Genomic DNA, 8,961 nt, shown 5'->3' with positions numbered 1-8,961 from the left:
GCCTCATGTAAAAACCTTTGCATTTTTGACTTCCAATTCATGTTTTATTAGTTAGAATTAGGTTTGGCTAACAGAAAAGTCCGAAGTACAGTGATAGTGACTTAAGCAAGACATGAAATGACATCTTTCTCATTTTAAACAGCCCAGGGGAAAGCAGTCCAGAGTTAGGATGGTCTGATTAGGGACACAGACTCATCCTGTGTCACTGTTTGCTTGCCCAAGCTTATAACTTCCAACTTCTGGTCCAAAAAGGCTACTTGAGCTGCAGTTATCCTCATCCCTATTTAGTTAACAGGAAAGTGAAAGAGGTGCCCTGTTCTTTAAAGATACTTTAGAGGGGTTGCAGCTGACACTTTTTATTTATATCTCATTGGCCAAAATGTAATCATAGGATCACACCTCCCTGCAAAGTAGGCTGGGAAATATAGTCTATGTTTTGGTCAGCTATGAGCCAACATTTTTTTAAAAAACCCTCTTATAAGAAAGAATGAGTCTACGGCCATGCCACCCTGAACAAGCCCGATCCCGTCTGATCTCAGAAGCTAAGCAGGATCGGGCCTGGTTAGTACTTGGATGGGAGACCACCTAGGAAGACCAGGTGCTGTAGGCATTAAAAAAAAAAAAAAAGAAAAAGAAAAGAATGAATGAATGAATGAATATTGAAATAATCAACATCTTTCAAATACATGCTATACCAAGTTCTACTTCTGACTCTCTACTTACCTACAGTTTGGTTTCATCCTACATAACCTTGTTTTTCCACCCTCGCTCACCTTAAACTTTTGCCACAATGGGACCATTGAGCCATTCATTTCTGTCTCCCAGACAAATCAAACTCATTTAAAGTTTTACTCTCCTTGCTCTCTCCTACTTGGGAAGGGGTCCTGTCAGCTCACATAATTAATGCCTTACCCACACTTTACCACCCAGCTCTCCTCCCTCACCCGTGGAGGTTCCACTGACTCTTTTCGTCGGTGTACTTCCCCCTTCTTTGAACTCCAATGGCAAACATCAAATGTCCACATAACATAGAAGCATTTCATTATCTTCTAAAAGTCTCCTCTACATTAGCTTTCTTTCCCCGAAATAAAATGAGAGAAACAAAACATAGCAAACACCTCATAAATAAATACTTGTTGATTAATATGTAAAACAGTCTTGTTTACATACTCTAACTCTCATCTAGACCTCTGGTTTATTCAGCATTTTGCCAGTTAGTTTGCACAATGAGACTCATTGTCTTTCTTCCGTGAAAATATATCCATCTAATGAATATTTGCTGAGTACACATTAAGAGCCCTCATGGAAGAAAGCTTAGGTTATCCATTTAAAGCTCTCTCACTTGATTTCAAGTTTTGAGTGGACATGATGTTGTTTGTTGTATTATTGTGCCCTGCTTACCAAACCTTACGTGCACACAAATCACCTGGGGATCTTATTAAAATGTAGATACTGATTCAGGAGATCTGGGGTAGAGCCTGAGAATCTGCATTTCTAATCCATCCTAGGTGACACCGATGTTGGCAGATCACACATTAAATAGCAAGGCTGTAGAGATCTTCAGAGCCTCTGCCTCAGATCACCTGAAGATGCTTTTTAATGTTGAAGATCCTGGGGCCCCACCTGAGACCCACTGAATCAGGATCTCTGGGGTTTCTCAAGGCTGTGTGGTTGCCAGCATCTGATTCCAAACAAGTTAGATTTCTATTTCAGTTCATGCTTTGAAGCCAAAGTTTAAGAGAAACAAAGAATTTGAAGGTATATTTTATAAAATGTTTCGAGAGAAATATGCCTGGCTATTTCAAGAGAAAACCACTTTTAAAGAAATTCTTTTCTTACCCTTCCTATTTCTTTCAACCAATAAATACCTGCCTACCTCAGGGGGTTACTGTTAGCATCTAACAAGAGAGAGAGAGAAACTGTGTTGACTGCTAGGTGCTGGAGAAATGCAAGGTGGCATGGTTTTCATTACAAGAGTCTCAGCCACCAGTCTCAACTCCCAAGATGACAAATTAACCTTAAACACAGTTGGAATAGGAGCAGAGTGAAACTTTCTGTTCGAACCTCTTATGATTTAAGGTGATGAGAGCCATGGAAAGAGCCAAGCTGCACTGCCGAAGGCTTGGTAAAGAGGAGGAAATTCAACCCAGGTAAGGACAAGTAATATGCTTTACAGGAAACATTAAACACGCTATCAGCCCTGAATGGCTTGTTAACCTCTGATGTATCAGATCATCAGGGAACAGGTGCAGTACAGAAAAAGTGGACAGAGAAGCCAGCCCTCTGTAACCTGGCTAAGAGACTGCCTGGGGAGTCAGGAGACCACATAGAGTCACCAACCATTTGCCAGGACTGAGAAATTTCCGGGGATGTGGGACTTTGAGTGCTAAAATGATGAAAGTCTTGGGCAAATGAGAAGGAGTTGGTCACCTTAAGACCACGCCAGCTCTATTTCTGATACAATCTATGAAGAACAACCATGTAACTTCTCCACACCTTACTTCCTTTGTTCGTAAGTAGAATTATCCTGTGTTCCTTTTCCACCGGGGAATTCTCCCTTATCGAATATCACTACATTCCTCCGCCCTAACAAAGGAACTCCAGTGGGATTTTTTTTTTTTTAAATTTGTGGGAAAACCTAGAAATAGGATATTATGAGATAAAAGTTTCCAGAATAAGTTAGGAGCTTCTGGCAGGACTTGGAGGCGTGAAAGAAAGCTTGAGATGTGAGATTCACGAGAGTCTCCTGAGGATGGAGGTGAGGCCGGAGGAAAAGGAGAAGAAGCTTTTTCAAAGCGGCTCATTAGGCGACTGTTTTCCAGGAAGAAGTCAATGATGGGGAATTCTATGGACAGAGTCCAAAGAGATTGCCAAGTTTGAATTCATGTAACTGTGAGAACAATTTTGTCCAGAAGTTAAGGGGAATCCAGGACTTAAGAAGACCTAGCTTTTCTGAGAGGCTAGAAAGGGTGAAAGAAGTGGATTTGGCTTTAAAAAGAGGATAAGCTTGGAAGGACAGGAAAATGGAAAGGAGCGAGCTACTGATGGACAAGCAGATAAAAATGAGGTGGAGGGACTGGAACTTGTTTGCATCTGAGTGGAGTACCATGAAACCGTACACCTGGAACTTCACAAATCTGTCCAGTTTAGATGCTGAGAACTCCTTGAACTGTGGATTCATAGTTGGGCAGTTAATTGCGGCTATTTACTGCAACAAGCATGCAGAAGGAATCTGTGAAAGCAAAGAATGAAGTCAAACCTTAACTTGAAATGGTTTGGTGCTCTCTATAAATGCAGTAATTATTCAGAGAAGGGACGCTGGAGGTCTGCATGAGCAGAAAGGCTGTCCCTGGCTGTTGAAAGTTGGTCAAAAAAAAAAGATGGCATTCAAGGTTAGGGAAACAGCCAAAATGAAGCTATGGAATGTGTTCAATTAAAAGTAGAGGAGGCTGGTTGGGAAGTCAATGAGAATTAAAGTAGAATTTGACAACATTTCCCTACCTTTAACTTCAAGGCGCTCATCAAAAATGGTAATAATAGTGTGGGGTGAATGGAGTCAACCATTCTGCTGCCATGTTAACTTAATTGAGACACAGCAGTGTGCATGGCCCATTGGTTGATAAACTCTAAAATAATGAGTGAGAAATCAGGTATGAAGGCCCTGAAGTAAACCAGACAGAGACATTCAGACTTGATTTGTTAGGACATGGAAAACTGATGTCAAAACTTGAAGAGGAAAATGAAATGTCAAAAATGGTACTTTAAGAAAAATACTATGACCACATTATCTAGGATGGATTTGGAGTTAGGTGATAGCTTAAGAATAAAAGAAGGAAGATATTTTAGTAATAAAAGAGGTAATAGTATTTTGTACAATTAGTGATTCCACTGAGGTACTTGTAGCCATTGAATATTGTTGAAATAATCACTTTTAAAAGATTGAAGTACATTTTATAATGAAGTATTAGCAACATTATTTCTCCTAGGTATAGTTTGGATGTTGTTGATGATGATGATGATATCACCATTCAAGGTATCCTATTGTCAAATTAAAAAAATGAAAAGAAATTATTTAGTCTGAATAAATCAAACAAACATTTGTTTCCTACCACATATAAAGAACTAAGCTACACACTGGGAAAACAAAAATGAGAAAGACAGATATGTGGAACCCCTAATTTCAGTAGAGAACCTGAACTATAAAACATCCAGGCTTGTTACAATGTGGTAAGTATTGTGACAGAAGCCTACGTTTGGAGGAAGACAGTGAATTCTGAAGTGGGGGTGGGAGTGGGGATATGGATCCTTTGATATCTTAGCTGGATCACAAGGGATCGATATGATCGAATAGACGCAGAGAAGGGAAAAAGCTTGAACAAGAAAAAACATGAGCTTGTATGTGGAAGTTGCACAGTTCATCCTTTCAAGATGTACATTAGCGTGGCTAGTACAGTAGTGGAGAGGGATAGGGCAGTGCGTGGGGGCATGTGGGAGGGGTGAGGAGAGAGTGATAAGAGGCAAGAATGGAAAAGAATAGCATCGTCTGGTGGAGAATAGCTTTTCTACCAGTCTCTCCTAGAGAGAGGCATTATAGTGTGTGATCAGTAGTTTGAGCTTGGAGCCTGAGAACCAAGTCCTAGCCCTGCCACTTGCTATCTTAGTGACCTAAGGCAGATTGTTTTATCTCCCTATCGTTAAGATATGGGTAACAATATGGTCTTTGAAAGGTCTTTGTGAAGATCGAATGAGTTAATGCATGTAAAGCACTGAGAACAGGGCCTAGAAGTTGAAAGTGATCGATAAATGTCAGCTATTATAATTTTAGCATACTCGGCAATAATATGTCATTATTTCAGTTCTTATATTAGAAAAATGCAATTCTAAATCTGAATTTGTCTTATTCATAGGGTAATACATGACTTCATAGGTTCTGTCATTGGAGAAAGTTGCTGAATAGGCTTCTCCAAAATATCTTACAAGAATGCTCATCCACCACAGTACCTGAGAATCTACTGCTAGAAATGCATTAAGGCTTTGAGGGTTTTAGGAGGTTCTTCATAAAATGTTCATACTTTAGGAAGAGAGAACACAATTTTTTGTCATAAGCAGCACCTCAGCATGGATTAGTTTATCCCAGGCGGGAAAGACAGGACTGAGCCAAGGAAATGCAATGTTGGAGAGGTGAAAAAGGTTTTTGCTTAGAGTGTTGTCTTTTGGAAGAGTGCAGGTCTTAGGTGAGGTCTGTAGTACCTGTTGGGAACTAGAGATCATTTTAGTATTAAGAAGGGAAAAGGGAAATGAGTTGAAGAGGAGAGGGGCACAGAAGAGAAGAGAGAATTGTTTACTCAATAGTGCTTAGAGACAACCTTGTTCATGAAAATTTGCTGAAGTGGCTTAAATAAAGCTTCAGTCAAGCCGTAAAGATCTGATCCAACTTATCTAAAAAATATTAAGTTTATAAGCCCTAATACATTTAATATAAAATGATTACTGATACTAACATAGAAGAAAAAAATATATATTTTTATATATATTTCCCTTTTTCTTTGAATTTAAATCTGTTAACAGAATGCATGACTTTCTTGGGGTGCTAATTTCTAGGTTGCAACTGTTCCTAGTGACGTGGGAGGCCTGTGCCAAGTCATTGCACATTTACAACACTGCTGATGGCGTTGTCCCCTAGAGAGGAAATAGTTCATTGGAGCTTTAGTGCAGAAACCAGCACAGGTAGGCGAAATGTTTTTATAATTGCCAATAGGAAAAAGAGAAGGCCCAGGGGAGTTCTTCTGCCCAAGGGAGACCCTCCCTGGTTATAACCTAATTTGTTAGTGTATGTGAACCAGATGGGTGGAATTAAACCTTCTAAGCCATCGTGGTTAGATTGTTTTAAAATGTCTGGAGACTCCTAGAAATAAGAAGTCATATTTCTTTCAAAGGACCGTCCCCTTGTGGTTCAAATGCGAGCTTTTGAAACTGAAACTATAACCCCAGCTATGGGGGGTGGGGTGGGTGGGGTGGGGAGAATCTGTTTTCCTTTGTCCCCTATTGGGGCGTATATGAAGGCTCTGAAATTCCTGACTTAATTAATGTTGGTATTTTGATAAGCATGGCTCTGAGGTAGCAAGATAGGGGACTAGAAGCTAATGAGACGTTGAAGAAGGTCCTTGCTTTCTACAGATCTGTCTTACCCTGAAGAATTGGCCTTCCCAACCTTCCTGTTACAGTCATTCAATACCCGTCTGCCTGTGGTGTTGTGGAAATAAAGTATAGAAAAATCTCAGGAGGCTGCCTAAGTGGGTTGAGGGTAAAAAAAGTATAGGTTAGAAGAAGGTAGTATATATAAAGTGAAAGAGTACAAAATATATATATTTTTTATATTTTACATATATATATACCGTGATAGGTACTGAATTATCTTGAAACTGAATGTGCTCCAATGGTCAAGAAAGTTAAAAAGATAAGCCCCCTCATTCACCCTGGGATGGGGGTGGGGGAGGCATATCTACACTTGGAACACAATGTGTTGCTCTGTTTGCTTAGCTTCAAGAAAAGTCTAATGAGTTTGGAGCCAGTCAAGAGTACAAAAATAATGAAAATTATGGCTTCCACATCCCTTCCACAAGAAGCTACTTAAATGGCAGAATTCTGCAATGTACATGGCAGAAGGATGATGTTATGTCTTTATGTGTTGTGTCACCCTAATATTCATCTATTGAAGCCTTAACCCTTAGGAGCTCAGAATGTGATTGCCGTTAGAAATAGGGCCTTTAAAGAGGTAAGTAAGTAATACAGGGTCATTAGGGTGGGCCCTAATCCAATGTGACTGGTGCCCTTATAAGAAGGGATTAGAACACGGAGTGACAGACACCATACACATGCGCACGCAGAGATGACCATATGAAGACATAGGGAGAAGGTGGCCCTCTACAAGCCAAGGAGAAAGGCCTCAATAGAAACCAACCTTGTCAACACCTTGATCTCAGACTTCTAGCCTCCAGAACTATGAGAAAATAAATTTCTGTTGTTTAAGTCACCCAGTTTGTGATATTTTGTTATGGCAGTCCCAACAAATAAATACAGGTGAGAATATGAACAAATATAATTTAAAATTATAAAGGGTCTAGAAAAGGATGTGATTCTCAGGATACCTCCAGGTCAGGGTTTCTTAAAGCAGGGTCTGCATACTACCTGCATCAGAATCACCTATGATACTTTTTAAAAAGTAAGTTCCCAGGCCCCTTTTGGACCTAGAGTATTAAAATTTTCTGGTATGGTGCCCAAGAATCTATCTTTTCAGCAGACACCCAACTGATATTTTTGTACACTTAAGTTCAAGACCCACTGTGCAAGGTCCTACCCAATCTCTGGCTCTTTTTTGGGCCAGGTTGGCTGCTACTAATTACATCTCAGCAAGTTACACTCAGAGCACTGGTGTACCCGGCGCTCTGGCAGATGCTCTTAATCCAGGAACCAGGTGTACATCACATCGTAGGTTATCTCTCTCCGGGTGTCAGCCAGTGTTTACCAGCATGTGAGGACTGCTGAATGGGATGGACCAAATGGAATTCTTAGCGGGGGTTACTTTTGATTCTCAGAAGTAACATGTGCCTTACCCATCTTACTCATTTAAAGTGACATATTTTGAACAATAATCTACACAGTATGTATATTATTTCTCTCACAAGATTTGTTTAAAGATGCTATTACCTTGGCACTGAAATTCTCAGAAGGAATACAGGGAATAGAAAGGACATATCTAACTTTTCTATTGGTATACATCAGTTGGACTTATATGGAAAGTTCTCTGATAGGGCCTGGGCCTTTTTAAGCCCTATGCAGTTAAAATATAGTGTTAGTGAAATAGATAAATAACATATATAAGTAAAAACTAATTAATATTACATGGAGAGGAATCTAATACATTATTTCAGGCAGGCTCTGTGCTTTCGTGCATTTCATCATCACCAAAGGGAATGGGAATAGGATGTATTCTTTCATATGGCAGGTGACTTTTCTTTCCTTCATCTCTGGACCAAAGTTAAAGAGGGAGAGAAACAGTTGAGAGTCCAAAGCAAACACAGTGACAAACATTTTCAAAGTAGACAGACTAAGTGGCATTTTGATTTAACTATGGCAGGTCACTAGGAACATGTACAAACTATCCCCACCCCCATTTACAAATGTGATTAAGGGACATAACAAGCTATTATGAGTTTTTTTAAAACTGAAATGTAGGCAAGCCATTTGAGAACGTTCAGGTGGCAAGTCATTGGGCCATTTCTCTATTTTCCTTCTGGTGGTCTGGCCTTGAAGTAGAATGCAGCTAATGTCCCAGGAGAGACTAAGCCTGTCCAGGGGTAGCTGTGGCCACCCACCAGTTCTGGATCACTTTCTCAGCGGCAGGCACTACCTAAGTGCTTTTCCCTCCTTGACTAACTAAATTTCGGTGTCCCTGTGTAGACCACTCATTCCCATAGGATTTCCCCCTACTCCCCGCCCGAGGGGGGCGAGGGTGGGAATGGATGGGGAATTGCAGCTGTCATTAATGTTTTGGTAGCTTTCCAGAAACTAGAATTCTGGCACTTAAAATGAATTGATTTTAAACTCTAGACCTTAATACTCTGGAGAGGTTCCGAAGAAAAGCCTTGAGAGCCTTTGGGTTTCATTAGGAAAGAAAAGAGGGCATTCAGTCTTCAAGGGGACAGCTTCCTAGTTTGGGTAGAGATCGGCTTGTCAGACGAGCGAGAACCCTAACAATGAAAAACGGCTGTTTTGACTGAAAGGGGGCTCTCTTTTAATTTGGACCAAAGCGCTCCTCGTGCGATGTAAGGACTGGTGCTCATTCTCGGACCTTTCTGAGCGGCCCTTTTCCTCCGTCCTGTCCTCAGCGAGGTCCTGGCCTGGGGGCGAGGCAGCCCCGAGAGCCTCGGCCAGGGGATCCGGGGCGCGGGGCGGCGGCGC

The 8,961-nt window shown here is 40.8% G+C and overlaps 1 non-coding gene across 1 annotated transcript; it reads left to right on the top strand.

Moving 5' to 3' along the window:
- Positions 1-491: 491 nt before the first annotated feature.
- On the top strand, positions 492-610 carry LOC112476512. Its single transcript, XR_003045120.1, has one exon. It is a non-coding gene; the product is annotated as a 5S ribosomal RNA (ribosomal RNA).
- The last annotated feature ends 8,351 nt before the right edge of the window (positions 611-8,961 follow it).

This window comes from Pteropus alecto, unplaced genomic scaffold, assembly GCF_000325575.1.
Source record: "Pteropus alecto unplaced genomic scaffold, ASM32557v1 scaffold101, whole genome shotgun sequence".
Lineage (NCBI taxonomy): Eukaryota > Metazoa > Chordata > Mammalia > Chiroptera > Pteropodidae > Pteropus > Pteropus alecto.
The sequence above is the reverse complement of the archived record's forward strand: the minus strand, read 5'-3'. Positions and strand labels throughout refer to the sequence as shown.